This window comes from Rhinoderma darwinii, chromosome 3 (genome assembly GCF_050947455.1).
Source record: "Rhinoderma darwinii isolate aRhiDar2 chromosome 3, aRhiDar2.hap1, whole genome shotgun sequence".
Classification (NCBI taxonomy): Eukaryota; Metazoa; Chordata; class Amphibia; order Anura; family Rhinodermatidae; genus Rhinoderma; species Rhinoderma darwinii.
In genome coordinates this window covers 398631757-398653343 of record NC_134689.1, presented here as the reverse complement: position 1 = coordinate 398653343, position 21587 = coordinate 398631757, and positions in this window count along the sequence as shown.

Sequence of the window (21587 nt, the reverse complement as noted above, 5' to 3'; positions counted from 1 at the left end):
TTTTCTGATCGCTATTATAATGCTGTGGTTTGCTCCGTACACCAAAGCATTATTGTCTGTCAGTGATAAACTGACATACAATCTATTAAGCCGTGCTTCTAACCTAGGCATATAGCTATGGCAGCCCTGGGGCTTTTTCAACCCATCGGCACCACCCACATGGTCTGTCACTCAGGCCCCACCCAGATGACGACATTATCAGAACCTAGAACTGTTAGTGACATCACAATACCAGTGACATCACAATGCCCCATCCAGCCCTACATAATGTGAAGGATGTGCTGGGGACAGTTGAGGGTTTTGAAGAAGGAGATGATGATTATGATGATGATGGATGTGAGAGTTTTGCTGCTCATTTTGCTGACTGTCGCCCCATGTGATGTAGAAGGTCTGGTAACTAGAAGAACAGCAGGTAATGTGCATTTATACTTGGGGGGTTCTGTTACAAGAGATCAGTGGCGCTACATTGGCGCTGCCTATATTTTCCTATCTGTCTCACATGGCTTTTGCAGGAAGTTTCTTTCTTCTGTGCCAGCTAATGACTGACATATAATACTCCCTCTCTCTTTAAGAAGAGGTTCTTTAGCAGCTACATTGTGTATTATACAGACCTGAGCCTCAGCTACAGACCTTCTTTATTTACATGCACTGACTTAATATAATAAACTGTCAGAACAGGAGGGAAATTTGTGCTGCTGCTGTATTTACCTCATAGAGGATTGTCTAAATTGGCTACAAATGTAACAAACCCTCAGCTTTGAGACGTATTAGGTCTGTACAGGTTTTCAGCCTCTGAATGTAAGCAAGAATGCTCCCATTCACTGCCAGAAAGCAGAGATTTTGAAAAACATATTAGAAAGTTGCAGAATTATATAATTATTGTGATTTATATAAAACCAAGAAAAACATTTTAAAAACATGACAGCAGTCACATTATCCCTGCATGCACTGCCCTTCACTCAGGCCCCGCCCAGATTACATCATCAGAACTCTGCACTGTTGGTGACATCACAATACCAGTGACAGCACAATACCCTGTCCAGCACTATATAATGCGGGGGATGTGTTGGAGATATTTGTGGGTTTTGAGTAAAGAGATGATAATGATGGATGTAAGAGTTTTGCTACTGATTTTGCTGACGGTCGCCACGTGTGATCTAGAGGGTCGGGTCACTAGAAGATCAGCAGGTAATGGAAATTTTCTAATGGGGGGGGCTTTGTTGCTAAGTATAAGTCAATGATCTGCAAAAATGGTCTCTAACTTAAGACTATCTAAGGCTTCATGCAAACAATCGTAGCCATGTGCACGGCCATGATTTTCGGGTCGGCCTGCCCCGGAGTGTCACCCGCAAGCCGCCCGCAAATTGTGGGCTGTGCACATGGCCACATCCATTATTTTCTATGGAAAACACGGTGGTGTGCATAGGACCATAGAAATGAATGGGGCCGCAATTTTCCCGTGGATTTCCGTGAGATTTGCGGCCGCAAAAGCATGTTCGTGTGCATGGAGCCCAACTGTTGTGAAACTACAATTCCCAGCATGTTTAGAATGTCCTCGTCTGGTATACTGTATGTAAAGTCTCACTATTATTTATTATTCATTTCTGGACAGTGACCACCCCTACTGTGCCCCTGCCAGCTGCCACTCTGGAGGAAATCCTTGGTTACACCGCTGTGGCAGTATTTGACACCTTCCTGTTCGCTGTGATTGGGGCCCTGATATATTTTATCTACAAATTGCACCAATTCGTGCGTCAGGACCCAGCAGAGGGCGAGCTAAAGGAAGTTGTTGTGGAGAAGCCGGCTGCTCCGAAGAAAGAGCCGAGTGTAAAAATCACAGCTTCGAGCGAGGATCTAAAAAACAATGTGGCCCACATACCAGCTGCCCCGAAGCTAGAGCCGAGTGCAATTATGACTGCACTAAAATTCCTAAAGAAATGCTGTGGTAAGAAAAACAGCTACAAATTGCACCAACAGCCAATGGAGGATGAGCTAAAGGAAGTTGTTGTGGAAAAGCCAGCTGCAAATACCAGCTCACCAAAGGAAAAGCTAAAAGACGATGTGGCCCAGATACCAGCTGCTCCGAAGCTAGACCTGAGTGCATTTACCACCGCACCAAAGAAAGATCCAAAAATCGATGTGGTCCAGATACCAGCTGCTCCGAAGCTAGACCTGAGTGCATTTACCACCGAACCAAAGAAAGATCCAAAAATCGATGTGGTCCAGATACCAGCTGCTCCGAAGCTTGACCTGAGTGCATTTATGACCACACCAAAGAAAGATCCAAAAATCGATGTGGTCCAGATACCAGCTGCTCCGAAGCTTGACCTGAGTGCATTTACCACTGCACCAAAGAAAGATCCAAAAATTGATGTGGTCCAGATACCGGCTGCTCCGAAGCTAGACCTGAGTGCATTTACCACCGCACCAAAGAAAGATCCAAAAATTGATGTGGTCCAGATACCGGCTGCTCCGAAGCTAGACCTGAGTGCATTTACCACTGCACCAAAGAAAGATCCAAAAATCGATGTGGCCCAGATACCAGCTGCTCCGAAGCTAGACCTGAGTGCATTTACCACCGAACCAAAGAAAGATCCAAAAATCGATGTGGTCCAGATACCAGCTGCTCCGAAGCTTGACCTGAGTGCATTTATGACCACACCAAAGAAAGATCCAAAAATCGATGTGGTCCAGATACCAGCTGCTCCGAAGCTTGACCTGAGTGCATTTACCACTGCACCAAAGAAAGATCCAAAAATTGATGTGGTCCAGATACCGGCTGCTCCGAAGCTAGACCTGAGTGCATTTACCACCGCACCAAAGAAAGATCCAAAAATTGATGTGGTCCAGATACCGGCTGCTCCGAAGCTAGACCTGAGTGCATTTACCACTGCACCAAAGAAAGATCCAAAAATCGATGTGGCCCAGATACCAGCTGCTCCGAAGCTAGACCTGAGTGCATTTAAAACGGCACCGAAGAAAGATATTAAAAATGATATGGCCCAGATACCAGCTGCTCCGAAGCTAGACCTGAGTGCATTTGTCACCGCACCGAAAAAAGATCTAACAAACGAGGCCCAAAAAGCAGAGGCTGATATGAAAGAGCAAAGTGCAAGAACCATCGCACAGAGCGCAGATCTGGAGAACGTTGTGGCCCAGGAACCAGTTGTCTGGAGGGAAATACCAAAGCTGGAGCACACTGAATTCATGACCACACTGAGTGAACTGCTAAAGAAACGCTGTGGTCAATAAATCAGGTTGTAGGTGGGCCACTGTGAGATCTTTCATCAACTGTAAGATAAAAGGTGACCACAATACCACCATAGAAAAGTGATCATCTTTCACTACAAGGAATGGGACACCAGAGCCATCGGATGTCTACTGTGCCTGGATCCGGTCATCAGATTTGGGCAACGCCATTGGGCTGGAAAAATGTCCTAAAATATTTAACTACACATTGACGGACATCTTTGTTCCAGCTTGTTGATGGCATTGGATACCTGTAATAAAACTGGCTGCATTTAAAAAAATTCGTGTGTCCGTGATTTTTTAGAATTTTTAGGAACTTGTACAGATGTGGGATTGTAATTATAATAATTTCAGAGGTTACATTACATGCTGCTGATTTTCAAAGCTATAGAAATTACTTATCTTTATGATTTATTATGGTATACTAATTCGTCCGTAAAAAATGTTGGCCGTCCGTGATTTTTGGATAAATCGTCCTGAAAAAAGAATCAGGTTGGCAATCCTGGTTAACGCACATATATCCCACTTCAGAAATCAATGAACCTCTGGAACAAGGACGTAATGTAAAGCACACACTTGTATGTTTTTTAATTATCTAGGATCAGTGACTAGAATTTTTTTCAATGTAAATAAATGCATGTCACAGCCCCATAACTAAGTGCCTAAACTAACAACACAGTCAGGGTGCCCCCGTTAACAGTGCCATCAATGAACAGCGTCAGCACAACACCACATAAACAACAGTGCCACCAAATTTCCGGTAAAACGCGCACCTCCACAATTGATTTTTTTTTTAATTTCTCCCTCCATTTGTACACTGGTGTTTCAGTGGGGTGCTGTGTGCAGAAATACTTACCGATCCGTGCATCACATAGCTTTTGGGTCCAGCGCCGCCCACGTGATCACATTCTGACCTGGTCTGGAATCACTGTAGTTTTGAGGAAACCAGAACTCAGGCTCACAATGCATTTGTTCTGGCTCCCATAGGAATGCATTGAGAGCCTGAGTTCCCGTTTTCTCAAAAGCACTGGGATTCCAGATCAGGTCAGAATGAAGATCATGTGGGCGGTGCTGGACCCCGAAAACTACGTGATGTACGGATCGGTAAGTATTTCTGCAAAGAGCACCCCACTGAAACACCAATGCACAAATGGGGGAAAAATGCGCCGGAATAGTACGTCCAGGGGAAAATGTATCGCCATTTTCCCCCGGCGTTTCATCAAGCTGTGATGCCTGCTGTTCCCGACAGGCTATCACAGCTATTAGCCTATCACAGCTCAGTGTGCAGGGACCAATCATAGTGGTCCCGCCTTCGCGATCGCTGCTATTGGTTAGTTAGTGACGACCGGCCAATAGCAGCGATCGCATACGTAATTTCCTGCTCTGACCTCAGATTCTGCCGCACCCACTCTCTGTTCGAGGAGAGCGGTTGTGGAGAGAGTCAGAGCAGAGCAGTTAAAAAAGAACAAATATATCATGTATTTTTTTGCTTTTACCAACTTGTATCCACTTCCCACTCCTGTCCTTGTGTTTCCCTTGTGTTCCCCTTGTCACCCACGCTTTTGGTCAGTGATCTCTATCACTGACCACTTTTGAGTCTTCAGGGCCACATTTCCGTGGTCCCTGAGGATTATTTTTTTTTATTTTCTTTATAAAATATAATAAAAACTAAAAAAAAAGTCAGTTTAGAAAGTCAGCAGATAGTTTAGTATTAGGGTTAGTTAGTGTCAGGGAACAGTCAGGTATAGCGTCAGGGAATTTAGCTTCAGGAATCAGTCACAGTTAGTTAGGTTTAGCGTCAGGAATCCGTCACCGTAGTTAGGTTTAGCGTCAGGAATCCATCACTGTAGTTAGGTTTAGCTTCAGGGAAGTTCACATAAAATCAGTTTTTAGCGCCAGGAAAGCTCAGAATAATCCAGATAGGTTTATAGCTAGGCACCGTAGTTACGTTTAGCATCAGGAAAACTCTGAATATTCTAGGTAGGTTTAGTGTCAGGGATTCATCGCCATAGGTAGGTTTAGTGTCAGGGAAGTTCACATAAAATATAGTTAGGTTTACTGTTAGGAACCCTTGCCCTAGTTAGGTTTATTGTCAGGGAAGTCCACTCGTTCTATAAAAACAAAGAAACAAAAAAAATATATAAAAATATATATAAAAAAGTTTAGGGAATTTAGCATCAGGAATCAGTCACAGTTAGTGTAATGGCAGGGGGTAGGGAGACGGACAAGTGAGCCCTAATCTACCCGCCACTCTGTCCCTGCCTACTTGCAACGACCCGCCCTAGGCGACGGGGTACAACTGGGCGGCGGTCCCTGCGCTCAGTAAGTGCACGACAAACATACAAAGGAACACAAGCAAGGAAAAGGGGCCGTTGCCCACGGCAACACCGTGAGCAACCAGAGTGGTGAACGAGCCGAGTCAAGCCAGGAGTGTGCGAGGTACAAAACAAAAAGCAGAAGAGTAGTCGGTAAGCCAGGGTCTGTATGGAGCAGGATCAAAAATAGCAGGAGCTGTAGCTGGGCCAGGAAACCACAAGGAAAGAATCACAAGCACCGAGGGACAGGAAGTGCAGGCTTAAATAGACCGAGGGCGGGAGCTAGCTGAGTCTGGCCAGGTTACGATAGGCTCTCCCACTCCTAAGCCTGCCAGCCTGAATGGTGGAAGCAGGAGTCAGTCTCAGGGATGTATTCTCAGGTGCTGACTGATTAGTTCTGGGAGTTAACCCCGAAGCTGTGCCTGGCAGATCCTTTACAGTTAGTTAGGTTTAGCGTCAGGAATCCGTCACCGTAGTTAGGTTTAGTAATATCCAAGGGGAGAGAAAAGACATGGACCGCACATCCACTGTATACAATGATCAATTGCGGCTAGGCAAAATATATAAATATGAACGAGAGGTTCTTTGTAACATTTTGATCAAATTGTATGCAAGCCCACTTGCCACTTCACGGCGACCTCTGAAAGTGGGTCCCTACTCTAACGGTTGCAGCACCGCATGGCGGCTACCGCCACCGCAGCGCCGCTCCTGCAGAGGGAGCAACCCAGGGGCCCAAAAGCACCCATGCCTTCAGACCGTGCCAAGCCTCCTTGGCTCTGAGCCACGTCCCCCCACAAGTGCAGCACTACAGCAACAGACACCACCACACAGCACCACAACATGTGAACAGATGGAAATGAGCTCACCTTGCCATGCGCCCCCAGTGGCCAACTGAGAGTACAAGCAGGAGCAGGAACACTTATCAGGTCATTCCTAAATTAAAATCAGCTGGGCCAAAAGTGTGGAGTGCTGGTACCAAGTAAAACAAAAAAACAGAGGGGATAGACTCTGTATAATAATATCCAAGGGGAGAGAAAAGACATGGACCGCACATCCACTGTATACAATGATCAATTGCGGCTAGGCAAAATATATAAATATGAACGAGAGGTTCTTTGTAACATTTTGATCAAATTGTATGCAAGCCCACTTGCCACTTCACGGCGACCTCTGAAAGTGGGTCCCTACTCTAACGGTTGCAGCACCGCATGGCGGCTACCGCCACCGCAGCGCCGCTCCTGCAGAGGGAGCAACCCAGGGGCCCAAAAGCACCCATGCCTTCAGACCGTGCCAAGCCTCCTTGGCTCTGGGCCACGTCCCCCCACAAGTGCAGCACTACAGCAACAGACACCACCACACAGCACCACAACATGTGAACAGATGGAAATGAGCTCACCTTGCCATGCGCCCCCAGTGGCCAACTGAGAGTACAAGCAGGAGCAGGAACACTTATCAGGTCATTCCTAAATTAAAATCAGCTGGGCCAAAAGTGTGGAGTGCTGGTACCAAGTAAAACAAAAAAACAGAGGGGATAGACTCTGTATAATAATATCCAAGGGGAGAGAAAAGACATGGACCGCACATCCACTGTATCAGTCACAGTTAGTTAGGTTTAGCGTCAGGAATCCGTCACCGTAGTTAGGTTTAGCGTCAGGAATCCATCACTGTAGTTAGGTTTAGCTTCAGGGAAGTTCACATAAAATCAGTTTTTAGCGCCAGGAAAGCTCAGAATAATCCAGATAGGTTTATAGCTAGGCACCGTAGTTACGTTTAGCGTCAGGAAAACTCTGAATATTCTAGGTAGGTTTAGTGTCAGGGATTCATCGCCATAGGTAGGTTTAGTGTCAGGGAAGTTCACATAAAATATAGTTAGGTTTACTGTTAGGAACCCTTGCCCTAGTTAGGTTTATTGTCAGGGAAGTCCACTCGTTCTATAAAAACAAAGAAACAAAAAAAATATATAAAAATATATATAAAAAAGTTTAGGGAATTTAGCATCAGGAATCAGTCACAGTTAGTGTAATGGCAGGGGGTAGGGAGACGGACAAGTGAGCCCTAATCTACCCGCCACTCTGTCCCTGCCTACTTGCAACGACCCGCCCTAGGCGACGGGGTACAACTGGGCGGCGGTCCCTGCGCTCAGTAAGTGCACGACAAACATACAAAGGAACACAAGCAAGGAAAAGGGGCCGTTGCCCACGGCAACACCGTGAGCAACCAGAGTGGTGAACGAGCCGAGTCAAGCCAGGAGTGTGCGAGGTACAAAACAAAAAGCAGAAGAGTAGTCGGTAAGCCAGGGTCTGTATGGAGCAGGATCAAAAATAGCAGGAGCTGTAGCTGGGCCAGGAAACCACAAGGAAAGAATCACAAGCACCGAGGGACAGGAAGTGCAGGCTTAAATAGACCGAGGGCGGGAGCTAGCTGAGTCTGGCCAGGTTACGATAGGCTCTCCCACTCCTAAGCCTGCCAGCCTGAATGGTGGAAGCAGGAGTCAGTCTCAGGGATGTATTCTCAGGTGCTGACTGATTAGTTCTGGGAGTTAACCCCGAAGCTGTGCCTGGCAGATCCTTTACAGTTAGTTAGGTTTAGCGTCAGGAATCCGTCACCGTAGTTAGGTTTAGCGTTAGGGATCCATCACTATAGTTAGGTTTAGTCGTCCAAAAATAGGCAGCACTCCAAGTGATATGAAAAAAAATGGCCTTTTTATTAGCCCTTGTGCAACGTTTCGGCTCTACATCTGGAGCCTTTTTCAAGCATACAAACAGTGCAAGACAAGTGAAATATATGGAGACCAGACAAATGATCTCATTAGCAAGTGATTAAAATGAAATATCAAAATAAACAATATTACAATCATAATATTGATAATAAAATATGCAAATTTGCAACATTGTGACATAAGACACATGAACATCCTCATAAAGGTTGGAAACACAGTATACATTAAAACTTATGTGCTAATTGGCAAACACAACAATAAATGTTCACATGTGTATATAATGTGTAAAATGTAAAAACAAATGCCATGTGATACCTTGGATCCATGTTCCCGATAGTTTCCGGTGCTTTGGGAGAAAAACGGTGCCTTTCTTTGACGCATAACTGTTGGTCTAGGGCGCTATTCCGCGCATACGCATAATAAGTTTGAAGCCCGCGGTGGCCATTTTGGTACAGGAATCTAGGTATGTAATGATTGCATCGCACGGAGCGGCGCACATATACGAATAAAGAATATAATAGCCTAATTATAATAGATAGCAACACTATACCGGCATTGTTTACGAGGAGGCACACTGTTGCTACTGTTAATGTAGAACACTGCTGGTAGTATTGTTTATTAACCCCTTAAGGACGCAGCCTTGTTTTGGCCTTAAAGGGACAGTGTAATTTTAATTTTTTTAATTAATTTATGTGTTTTTATTTAATAAAATATTATATTGACTTTATTTAATTCTTCACACATAAAGTTTTTTTTATTAACACTCTCTTACTTTACTGGGGGCTGCCATGTTTTAATTCATCTGTGTATGTGTCTCTTAGGCTGGGTTCACCCGACCTATTTTCAGGCATAAACGAGGCGTATTATGCCTCGATTTACTCATGAAAATACGGCTACAATACGTCAGCAAACATCTGCCCATTCATTTGAATAAGTTTGCCGACGTACTGTGCTGACGACCAGTAATTTATGCGTCGTCGTTTGACAGCTGTCAAACGACGACGCGTAAAATTACTGCCTCATCAAAGAAGTGCAGGGCACTTCTTTGAAACGTAATCTGAGCCGTTTTTCATTGAAGTCAATGAAGAACAGCTCAAGATTACGGGCATCAAAGTCGCCTCGCATAATGCGAGGAGGAGCTTTTACGTCTGAAACGACGCAGCTGTTTTCTCCTGAAAACAGTCTGTCTTTTCAGACGTAAAAGACAGTTCTCGTGTGCACATACCCTAAACGACACATACACAGATGGAATACGGCAGCACAGTCCATAGGACACAATGAACGGGAGCCGTTCATTGCATCTGCCATCTGGCTCTATACTCCGCAGCCGCAATTCAGAGTCACACAGCAGAGAAGCTGGTTTGTAGGGAGATAGCAAGCGCCATTATGAAGACCGGCTGCATTGCAGGTAAGGTGTGTGTGTCTCTGTCTGTCCCACTCTCTCTCTCTCAAAGACTCCCCCTCTCGAGACCCCTCCTCACAACCCCGCCCCCATGTGTGTGTCTGTGTGTAGCAGAGCTGAGTGTGTGTGTCCGTGTGTAGCAGAGTTGTGTATGTGTGTCTGTGTGTAGCAGAGCTAAATGTGTGTGTCTGTGTGTAGCAGAATTGTGCATGTGTGTCTGTGTGTAGTAGAGCTGAGTGTGTGTCTGTGTGCAGCAGAGCTGAGTGTGTGTGTCTGTGTGTAGCAGAGCTGAGTGTGTGTGTCTGTGTGTAGCAGAATTGTGTGTGTGTGTGTGTGTGTGTGTGTGTGTGTGCAGGAGAGCTGAGTGTGTGTGGAAAGGAATTGACTCAACATTTCTTTATTTACACAATGCGGTTTTTAAAAACGCGTGTGTAAAAAAGCGCGTTGTATGTACTAACTTTACCAATTATGTAAATAAAAAGCGTTTTTTATGCATTTTTTTGCACGTAAAATGCGCAAAAAAGAAGTGTCAAATACACACCATGTGAACCTGTCAACTGAAAAGTCCTTCACTTCACTTTAATCATTCTAAGGGAATGCTCACACGCAGTGTTTTCAGCCATTTTTTGGGCCGTAAACGTCCCAAAAAATGGCTGAAAGATCAGAAGCAGAACGCCTACAAACATCTGCCAATTGGTTTCAATGGGAAATACGGCCTTCTGTTCCGATGGGGCGTTTTTTACTCGGGCATTTTGCAAAAAGAGCACGTAAAAAGATGCCCGCAAAAAGAAGTGCATGTCACTTCTTGGGACGTTTTTGGAGCCGTTTTTCATTGACTCTATAGAAAAACACCTCCAAAAACGATCGTAAAAAACGCGGCCAAAAACGAAAGTTTAATTAAAAAAATGTCTGAAAATAAGGAGCTGTTTTCCCTTTGCTCAGTAAGCATGTGAACATACTCTTAGCCTTTTGGTGTGTCCTATAGCTTCTGCAAGCTGCCATTTGTACAATCACTCCCAAAGTGGCAGCCGGACACTACTTAGCAATTTGAAGACACCTTTTTCTGGCATTTACGGCAGCTGTGAGTCAGGTTGTTTTGTCTTATTCACCTTGCTGTAATTCTGGAAAGTGCTCCCTCTGGTGGCCAACATAGGAAAACATGTCACATTATTATTTAATTTTTAATACTTTCCACAAGGTGGAAGAAAAAAAAAATACAGCAAAATACTTAAAAAATATAATAGAAATAAGTAACTTACTGAAAAAAAAAAAGGTTTAATTCGCGACACATTCCCTTTAAGGTTCAGAGCCCATTTTTTAAATCTGACATATTTCACTTTATGTGGTAATAACTTTGGAATGCTTAAACCTATCCAAGCGATTTTGAGATCGTTTTCTTGTGAGATAATGTGCTTTATGTTAGTGGTAAAATTTGTTCGATATATTCTGTGTTTATTTGTGAAAAATGGCAAAATAAAGAGAAAATTTTGAAAAAATTGCATTTTTCTGAATTTAAATGCATCTGCTTGTAAGGCAGATGATTATACAACACAAAATAGTTACTAATGAATATTTTCCATATGTTTACTTTAGATTTGCTTCATTTTTTGAACATCCTTTTATTTTTCTTGGACGTTACAAGGCTTAGAACATAAATAAATAGCAATTTCTCGTATTTTTAATACAATTTCAATAGCCTTTTTTTTAAGGTACCTGTTCAGTTCTGAAGTGGCTTTGAAGGGCCTATTTATTAGAAACCCCCATAAAACACCCCATTTTAAAAACTAGACCCCTCAAAGTATTCAAAACAGCATTTAGAAAGTTTTTTTTTAACCCTTTAGGCATTTCACAGGAATTAAAGCAAAGTGGAGGTGAAATTTGCAAAATTCATTTTTCTTGCTGAATTTAAATTTTATTCAATTTCTTTCGGTAATACAGAAGGTTTGACCAGATAAACACTACTAAATATGTATTGTCCAGATTCTTCCGTTTTTATAAATGTCCCACATGTGGCTCTAGTGTTCTCGTGGACTAAAACACAAGCCCCAGAAGCAAAGAAGCACCTAGTGCATTTTGGGGCCTCTTTTTTTTATTAGAATATATTTTAGGCAGCATGCCAGGTTTGAAGAGGTGTTGAGGTGCCAAAACAGTAGGAATCCCCCAAAAGTGACCCCATTTTGGAAACTACACCCTCAAGGAATTCATTTATGCGTGTTGTGACCATTTAGACCCCACAGTTTTTTCACAGAATTTATTTGAATTGGGCTGTGAATTAACAAAAATGTAAATTTTTCCAATAAGATGTAGTTTTGGGTCAAAATGTCTTATTTTCACAAGGAATAAAATACTCAATTTTGTTGCCCAATTTGTTCTGAGTGCAGCAATACCCAATTTGTGGTGATATACTGCTGTTTGGGCCCATGGGAGGGCTCAGAATAAAGGAGCGCTATGTGTTCTTTGTAGTCCAGATTTTGCTAGATTGGTTTTCGGGTGCCATGTCGCATTTGCAGAGCCCCAGAGGTATCAAACCAATTGAAACCCACCAGAAGTGACCCTATTGTGGAAACTACACCCCTGAAGGAATTCATTTATGGGTGTTGTTACCATTTAGACCCCACAGTGTTTTCACAGAATTTATTTGAATTGGGCTGGGAATTTAAAACAATTTAATTTTTTTTCCACTAAGATGTAGTTTTGGGTCAAAATTTCTTATTTTCACAAGGAATAAAATACCCCATTTTGTTGCCCAATTTGTCCTGAGTGCAGTAGTACCCCAATTGTGGTGATAAACTGCCGTTTGGGCCCATGGGAGGGCTCAGAACGAAAGGAGCGCTATGTGTTCTTTGGAGTCCAGATTTTGCTGGTTTGGTTTTCGGGTGCCATGTCGCATTTGCAGAGCCCCTGAGCTATCAAAGCAATGGAAACCCACCAAAAGTGACCCCATTTAGGATTTGGAAACTACACCCCTCAAGGAATTCATTTATGGGTGTTGTGACCATTTTGACTCCACAGTTTTTTCACAGAATTTATTTGAATTGGGCTGTGAATTTAAAAAATAAAAACATTTTTCCACTAAGATGTAGTTTTGGCTCAAAATTTCACATTTTCACAGAGAATAAAATATTTCATTTTGTTGCGCAATTTATTCTGAGTGCGTCAATACCCCATTTGTGGTGATAAACTGCTGTTTGGGCCCATGGGAGGGCTCAGAAGAAAGGAGCGCTATGTGTTCTTTGGAGTCCAGATTTTGCTAGATTGGTTTTCGGGTGCCATGTCGCATTTGCAGAGCCCCAGAGGTATCAAATCAATAGAAACCCACCAGAAGTGACCCCATTTTGGAAACTACACCCCTCAAGGAATTCATTTATGGGTGTTGTGACCATTTTGACTCCACAGTTTTTTCACAGAATTTATTTGAATTGGGCTGTGAATTTAAAAAAATTAAATTTTTTACCACTAAGATGTAGTTTTGGGGAACTGGATACTTCATTTTGAATACCTGAAGCCAAGTCGCAGGGAAATTCGACACATCCGTTAACCTTCTGGACTGTCCGGTATTTCTAGTTGATAATGTGAAGAGGTCTGATGGGAGATAGCGGGGAAATGTGGGTTGCTACAGTTGTTTTATCTCTGTGTAGGTTAACAGTACCATCTTTAATTGTATGCACAGACACCCCGTAACCATTAGCCACGGTATAACAGTTATACTTATACCTTTACAGGTTACTGATAAGTTTGCCCATGGGAGGGGTACACTCTCATGGAAGTCCCTACAGGGGGAAGTTTTGTTTTGTTGTATAACAGCTACACAGATTGCTACACAATCTATGCAATATACAAAATTTACGATATTGGTATATAACTTGTAAGGGGGGGAACCCTCTGCAAACATGTAAGGGATTGCTTATATGGCTGATCTGAAAGTAATGTCATGGAATATTAGAGGCATGGGCACCCCTCGTAAAAGAATTACTGTGTTTGCACACGTGAGGGAATTCAGACCGCACATTCTATGCCTCCAGGAGACCCATCTCATGGCTGATACAATTCACCGTCTTAAAAAACCTTGGGTCCAATGGGCAGAGCATTCGTGGCACACGTCATATTCTCGAGGGGTTTCTATACTGGTTAATAGATCAGTGCGGTGGAATGCAACCAAGACGGTGAAAGATACAGAGCGTAGATATATATTTGTATACGCATACATTAACTGCGCGCCATTTGTTATCATAGGGGTATATGCGCCACCCCCAGCAAACCTGTCAATACTGCAGACAGCGGTTACTTTTGTAGCTAATTACTCTGAAGCCAAAGTTGTATGTATGGGAGATTTTAACCTTTTATTGAATCCGTATATTGACAAATTCGTACCTCGGAACGAGGCTGGGGAGCTGCACTCACCTTCAAACTTGCAGCGACTGATAGATGAGATGGGATGGGTGGAGTTGTGGAGACTGAGACATCCCCAAGCTCTTGAGTTCTCATGCTTTACTCCTGCTAGGCGGGCGTTATCTAGAATAGATTATATGTTTGGATCGGCCTCCTTGGGTCCTAGGGTAACTAATATTGAATATGCCCCTCCCAGTGCTTCGGACCATGCGCCCTTGCAGGCGACATTTCGTTTATACGATAGACAAGCTAGCAAATTGAACTGGAGGGTTCACCCATTTTGGCTCTCTCTGATAGGGACTAATGATCGTATTCCTGATCAGTTAAACCAATTCTTTGAAATCCACGAAGAAGAGACTGATATTTCTCTAAGGTGGGACACGTTTAAAGCATATTTGAGGGGTTGTTTGAGGTCCACTATCTCATTTATCAAAAAGACATCAAGGGTAGAGGAAGATAGATTGGCAGGGACGTGCAGGGACCTGGAACAGGCATATATCGAGGAGCCGACTGAGGACAACAGACTACAATGGCAGCAGGCGAGCAGATTGTATCAGATACATCTCAGGAAAAAGGGGGATAGGAAGCTGTTTTTTCTTAAACAAAACGCCTTTGAACTAGGTAATCAGTCTGGGAGATTATTATCACAAATAGTACACTCCAACCAATCATCTCCGGCCATTCTAGAGATCAGGGATGAAGGGAAACGACTTCTTAATGACGCTGAAAAAATAGGTTCCGCAGATTTTATACTGATTTATATACATCCCAATGTGATTACTCGGAAGATTCCTTGATGGAATATTTGGAGGGGATTATATTCCCGCAGTTAGCGGTGGAGCATAGAGAACGCTTAGACAAGGATATTACATTGGAAGTATTGCAGACGGCCGTGCAGGATTTAAATAATGGGAAATCGCCTGGGCCTGATGGAATCCCGTTGGAAGTATACTCCCGATATTTAGAGAATATTGGCCCTGAGCTGCTTCAGATGTATGCAGCAGCCTTTGAAAAGGGAGTTTTGCCCACTTCTTTATATGAAGCTACCATTATCATTTTGCTGAAACCTGAAAAAGACCCCGTGGAGTGTGGATCATATAGACCCATCTCCCTGCTCAATTTAGATTATAAGATCCTAACTAAAATTCTGGCAAACAGACTTAATCATATTATCACCACACTCATACATGAGGATCAATCTGGTTTTATTCCCGTGAGATCTACTTCAGGAAATATTCGGAGGGCTCAGGCGGTTTCACAGGTAGGGGGGAAGCTAAACAAACAATGGGCGATGGCCTCACTTGATGCGGCCAAGGCCTTTGATTCAGTGGAGTGGAATTATCTGCAAGCGGTATTGTCTAAATTTGGGATTGGGTCGGGATTCTCCAAGTGGATATCTATTCTATATAAACATCCCAAAGCCAATTTATTGATTAATGGTAGAGGTACTTCCTTTTTTGAATTGAGCAGGGGCACCAGGCAGGGATGTCCATTATCCCCTCTTCTCTTTGCATTAGCCATAGAACCTCTGGCCATCCATATACGACAGGATTATATATTTCAGGGAGTAAAAATTGGGGACAGAGAAAGTAGAGTGGGTCTATATGCGGACGACCTGATCCTTTACATGTCCGAGGTACATGATACTCTCCCAAGTGCAATTGATATTGTGAATCGGTTTGGCTGATATTCTGGACTGCTAATAAATAGGGCTAAATCAGCCCTGATGCCGCTTTGGAACGTAGAATGGCTGAAGGTATACTATAATCTGCCCGTGGTCACTAATTTTAAATATCTAGGTATATACATCACAAAGTTCCCTGCAGAGTCTCATAACAAAAACATATATCCCCTGGAGGCCCTATTTATCGAGAAATTTAAGACATGGAAAACACTGCCGCTGTCTGTGGCAGGTCGGATAAACTTGGTGAAGATGATTCTATTACCTAAGGGATTATATTTACTGGAACATGCAAATGGTCCCATTCCGAGATATTTTTTCAATAAACTACACTCACTGACGGCTAGCTTTGTCTGGGGGAAATCTCGAAGGAAGCTTGCATTGGTCAAACTACAACGTCCACGGGATAGGGGAGGAATGGCACTGCCTGACTTCTACATTTATTTTTTGAGTGGTCAACTACGTTATTTGAAAGAATGGATAGGACAAGACACGGAATCCTTTCCTGATTATGCTTTGGGACAGGTGTTGGGGACATCAGTCATGTGGCCGGTGTTGGAGAATCCCAATTTGTTTAGAGGGAGACTACTCCTACTTCATAAATTAGCTCATCAGGTATGGAAAGCAGCTAAGTTGATATATGGCTTTAGGGCCTTGGAGCAGGAGACACCGATGTGGGGAAATCCCATGTTCACACATTTACAAATGATGGAGGGTTCGGAGTTTTGGAAGGTGAATGGGGTGCTGTGTCTGGGGGACGTTTATAGGGGAAATGTGTTGCTATTATTTACTCAGATGATGGAAGAATATGGTTTACATCGCACCCAGTTCTTCAGATATTTGCAACTACGACATGCGCTAAACGCTCAATTTAACACGCAGTCCCCGTCTCTTTCGAAGTTCCCATTGATTGGAGTTCTAAAGACACAGGGACCCAAGGGCATTATTTCGGTACTGTACACTCATCTCCTGAATGTACGAACGGAGTCGCACAAGCTTCAGGTGCAATCGGCATGGAAAGCAGTTATCCCCGGCTTGTCCGAGGAAGACTGGTCAGAGACCCTAGAGTCTCATATGTTGGTGTCTCCTTCTGTCAATAATAGGCTGACCCAACTATACATAATACACCAGTGTTACCTTACACCAACAATTCTACATCGAATGGGTCAGATACCGAACTCAGAATGCCATAGGTGCCACACTTCAGGGGCAAACTTTATACACCTCATTTGCGAATGTTCACGCATCAGCTCCTTCTGGGAGGGGGTACTTGAGGTTCTGAGGGAGATTGTGTCGGGGCCTATACCAAAGACACCGGAACTGTGCCTGTTGGGCTTGCTGCGGGAGGAGGATTGCCAATTGCATACCCGAGTGTTCCTTAGGGAAACACTATTCTTAGCTCGTATAGCCATAGCCCTGAGATGGATGGCGGATAGACCTCCCACGGTTGCGCAATGGAAATCCTTGGTTGATAATGTTATCCCATTTGAGAGAGTGGTGTACAGAAATAGGAAATGTGTTAATAAATTTGGGAAGATCTGGGATGGTTGGCTTGCATCATCAGGGACCTTGGGTATGGAAAATAATATGCATTCTTTATTACATTGATCGTCGAGGAGGTGAGGAGAGAGAGGAAGGAGATATAGTGAACTAATGTGGTAAACAATTCAACGTTTGTACCTCTATTAACAATGTATGTATAAATAGTGTTAACTTGACCGATATCATAACCACCTACCCTTATACGGGAAGATGCAATGTTTGAATTGTATTTTGCGATGTATGTCATGTATGGAATACCATGTAATTACTCGGTGTTCAATGTTATGAGATATATAGTGCCAATGGAAAGTTATTTTTTTTTATTCTTGTACTGCAAGCTTGGAGTTCAATAAAATGAGTTAAAAAAAAAAAAAAGATGTCGTTTTGGCTCAAAATTTAAAATTTTCACAGAGAATAAAATATTTCATTTTGTTGCCCAATTTATTTATTGAGTGCGTCAATACCCCATTTGTGGTGATAAACTGCCGCTTGGGCCCATGGGAGGGCTCAGAAGGAAAGGACCACCATTTGGCCTACTGGAGCTTTTCTGGTTCTAAGTCATGTATGCAGAAGCCCCTGAGGTACAAGTAATTTTATATTTTTATATATATATATATATATATATATATATATATATATATATATATATATATATATATATATATATATATATATATATATACTATATTTATATATATATATATGCCATGTCAGTGTCCGATATATTGTGCCCAGCATGTGGCACCAAAAATATGCACCCCATAAACTGTAATGTGGGTTCTCCCGGGTGCGGCAATACCCTACATGTGGCTGTTTGCTGCCTGGGCACACGGCAGCGCTCAGAAGGGAAGGACCACCATTTGGCCTACTGGAGCTTTTCTGATGCTAAGTCATGTATGCAGAAGCCCCTGAGGTACCAGTACAGTTGAAACCACCGAGAAGTGACCCCATTTTAAGAATTACACCATTTAAGACATTCATCTAGAGGTTTAGTGAGCATTTTTACCCCACGGGTACTGTGTTAAAGATAATGCGCAGCAGATGGTGCAGAGTGATATTTGCAATTTTCTATATATATATATGCCATGTCAGTGTCTGATATATTGTGCCAGCATGTGCCACCCCATAAACTGTAATGTGGGCTCTCCCGGGTACCGCAATACCCTACATGTGGCTGTTATCTTCTGTCTGGGCACATGGCAGGGCTCAGAATGGAAAGATGAGGGGGATAAGCTGTGCGGAGTGCATCAGGCTAAGTAAAACTGGGGTAAATTAAAGGGATGTATGATAAATTCTGAAACAATCTTTCATACAGAGCCCTGGTTTTTCGGGACACGTGTCGCATTGATATATTGTGTCCTTCCTTATCCCCCTCTTTGAGCAGACTTTGCACCTCTCCTGGAAAATGTTGCCCTGGTACTATGCATGTGGCCTCGCTTCCAGAAGTACTGGGTGCCCCCCTTCCCTAGTCCCTAAAGATTAGGTTCTTGATAACCACCTCTTGAAATTCCAGGAATGTTCCCCTCTGGCTTGTACATCAATGTAGCACGTACGCATTGTACAATGCCATCTGTATGATGTGCACGGCCACCTTCTAATACCACACCCTCGATTTCCACATGGCGAAGTAGGGCTTCAGGACTTGATCTGACAAGTCCACACCTCCCATGTACCTATTGTAGTCCAGAATGCAGTCTGGTTTGGGGGTTACTGTACTGGTACTTTGTACTGGTACATGGGTACTGGTGTGGCCATGTATTGTTGTCAATACAAGGACATCTCTCTTGTCCTTGTACCTGACACATATTATGTTGCTAATAGATTGTGCCTTGCTCTCACCCCTTCTGAGTGTTTGCCCAAGCAGAGCCTTAGGGAGGCCGCTCAAATTTCTTCTAGCAGTGCCGCATGCCACAGTACTTCTTGCAGAGAGGCACTTGAAGAGTGAGACGCTGGTATAAAAATTATCCAGGTAGAGGGGGTAACCCTGGTCCAGCAGTGGGTGCACCAAATCCCACACAATTTTTGCGTTATTTCCCAGTAAGGGGAAGGGGGGGGGGCATTCTCTGGGCTGAATACTGCTGTCCTTCCCTTCATATATTCTAAATTTGTACGTATACCCTGATGCACTCTCGCACAGCTTATACATCCTGCACTCTTATTCGGCAAGTACTGGCGGAATTGAAGCCTCCCTTTAAAACGTACCAGGCACACATCAACAGAAATACACTTCTTGGGGGTGTATGCTTGGGCCAAGCGGGCACTGAAATGGTCTAATAGGGGTCTCAGTTTATACAAACGGTCAAAACTGGGGTCATCTTGAGGTGGGCACTGCTCATTATCAGCATAATGTAAGAAGCGAAGTATTGCCTCATAACGCTTCCTGGACATGGCCATGCGGTACATCGGGGTGTGGTATAACATGTCTGTACTCCAGTAGGTCCTAATGGATCGCTTTTTCAGAAGCCCCATGTTCAAGAGTAGTCCCCAGAACTTGCCTAACTCTGCTGCGTCTACAGGGGTCCACCTGTGGAATTGGTCATAAAATCATGCAGGGTTCTTTGTTATATACTGTTAGGTATATAAATTTGTCTGGGACACCATAAGCTCTATAAATTCATCCGTGAAAAAGAACTTGAAAAAGTCCATCTCACTGAGCCCTGCCGTATTAAATTTTATCCCTGGGCTGCCCGTGTACTCAGGGATTTGGGGCTCGTAATTGTCTGGTGTGGTGGTCCAAATGGGGTCACTTTGCTTGGAGGTTTCAACTGTTGCGGGGTCACTTCTCTCAGGGGTTTCAACTGTGGTGGAGGTCCTGGGGCGTTTCCTAGGGGGTCCCTCCTCTTCATAACTGGATGAGGAGGTTGATAAATAAAAGAGAGTCTCGCCATCTGACGACTCCATGTCAGAGGCAAAAAACGCATAGGCCTCTTCAAGAGAAAATGACCTTTGGGACGTATTTTATTATTTATGTGTCACACATGTAAATTGTGTACTTAGACACGTGTATACAGCAAAATGTCTTCACTTGAAGAGTGCTTTTATTAGCACTAGTAGAAGCGATAGACTGCTACCTAAAACTTATTTTTTGTTTATATAGAACGATTCCCTGACACTAACAAACCCTAATACCAGCTGAGATGCTGCAGATAACTAAATATCTAAACTTTTATATATATATTATATATTTTTTATGTTTTTTTGTTTTTATAGAACGAGTGGACTTCCCTGACACTACACCTAACTAGGGCAAGGGTTCCTAACACCAAACCTAACTAGATTTTATGTGAACTTCCCTGACACTAAACTTAACTACGGTGACGATTCCCTGACACTAAACCTACCTAGATTATTCTGATCTTTCCTGACGCTAAACCGAACTACGGTGATTGGTGCCTGGCACTAAACCTATCTAGATTATTCTGAGCTTTCCTGGCGCTAACAACTGATTTTATGTGAACTTCCCTGACGCTAAACCTAACTACAGTGATGGATCCCTAACGCTAAACATAACTACGGTGACGGATTCCTGACGCTAAACCTAACTAACTGTGACTGATTCCTGATGCTAAATTAACTCTCGCTATACCTGACGGTTACCTGACACTAACTAACCCTAATACTAAACTATCTGCTGACTTTCTAAACTCACTTTTTTTTTTGTTTTTATTATATTTGATAAAGACAATAAAAAAAAAATAATCCTCAGGGACCAGGGAAATGTGGCCCTGAAGACTCAAAAGTGGTCAGTGATAGAGATCACTGACCAAAAACGTGGGTGACAAGGGGAACACAAGGACATGAGTGGGAAGTGGATACAAGTTGGTAAAAAGCAAACAAATAAATTATATATTTGTTCTTTTTTTAACTGCTCTGCTCTGACTCTCTCCACAACCGCTCTCTACGAACAGAGAGCGGGTGCGGCAGGATCTGAGGTCAGAGCAGGAAGTTACGTATGCGATCGCTGCTATTGGCCGGTCGTCACTAACTAACCAATAGCAGCGATCGCGAAGGCAGGACCACTATGATTGGTCCCTGCACACTGAGCTGTGATAGCCTGATAGCTGTGATAGCCTGTCGGGAACAGCAGGCATCACAGCTTGATGAAACGCTGGGGGAAAATGGTGATGCATTTTCCCCTGAACGTACTATTCCGGCGCATTTTTCCCCCATTTGTGCATTGGTGTTTCAGTGGGGTGCACTTTGCAGAAATACTTACCGATCCGTGCATCACGTAGTTTTCGGGGTCCAGCACCGCCCACATGATCTTCATTCTGACCTGATCTGGAATCC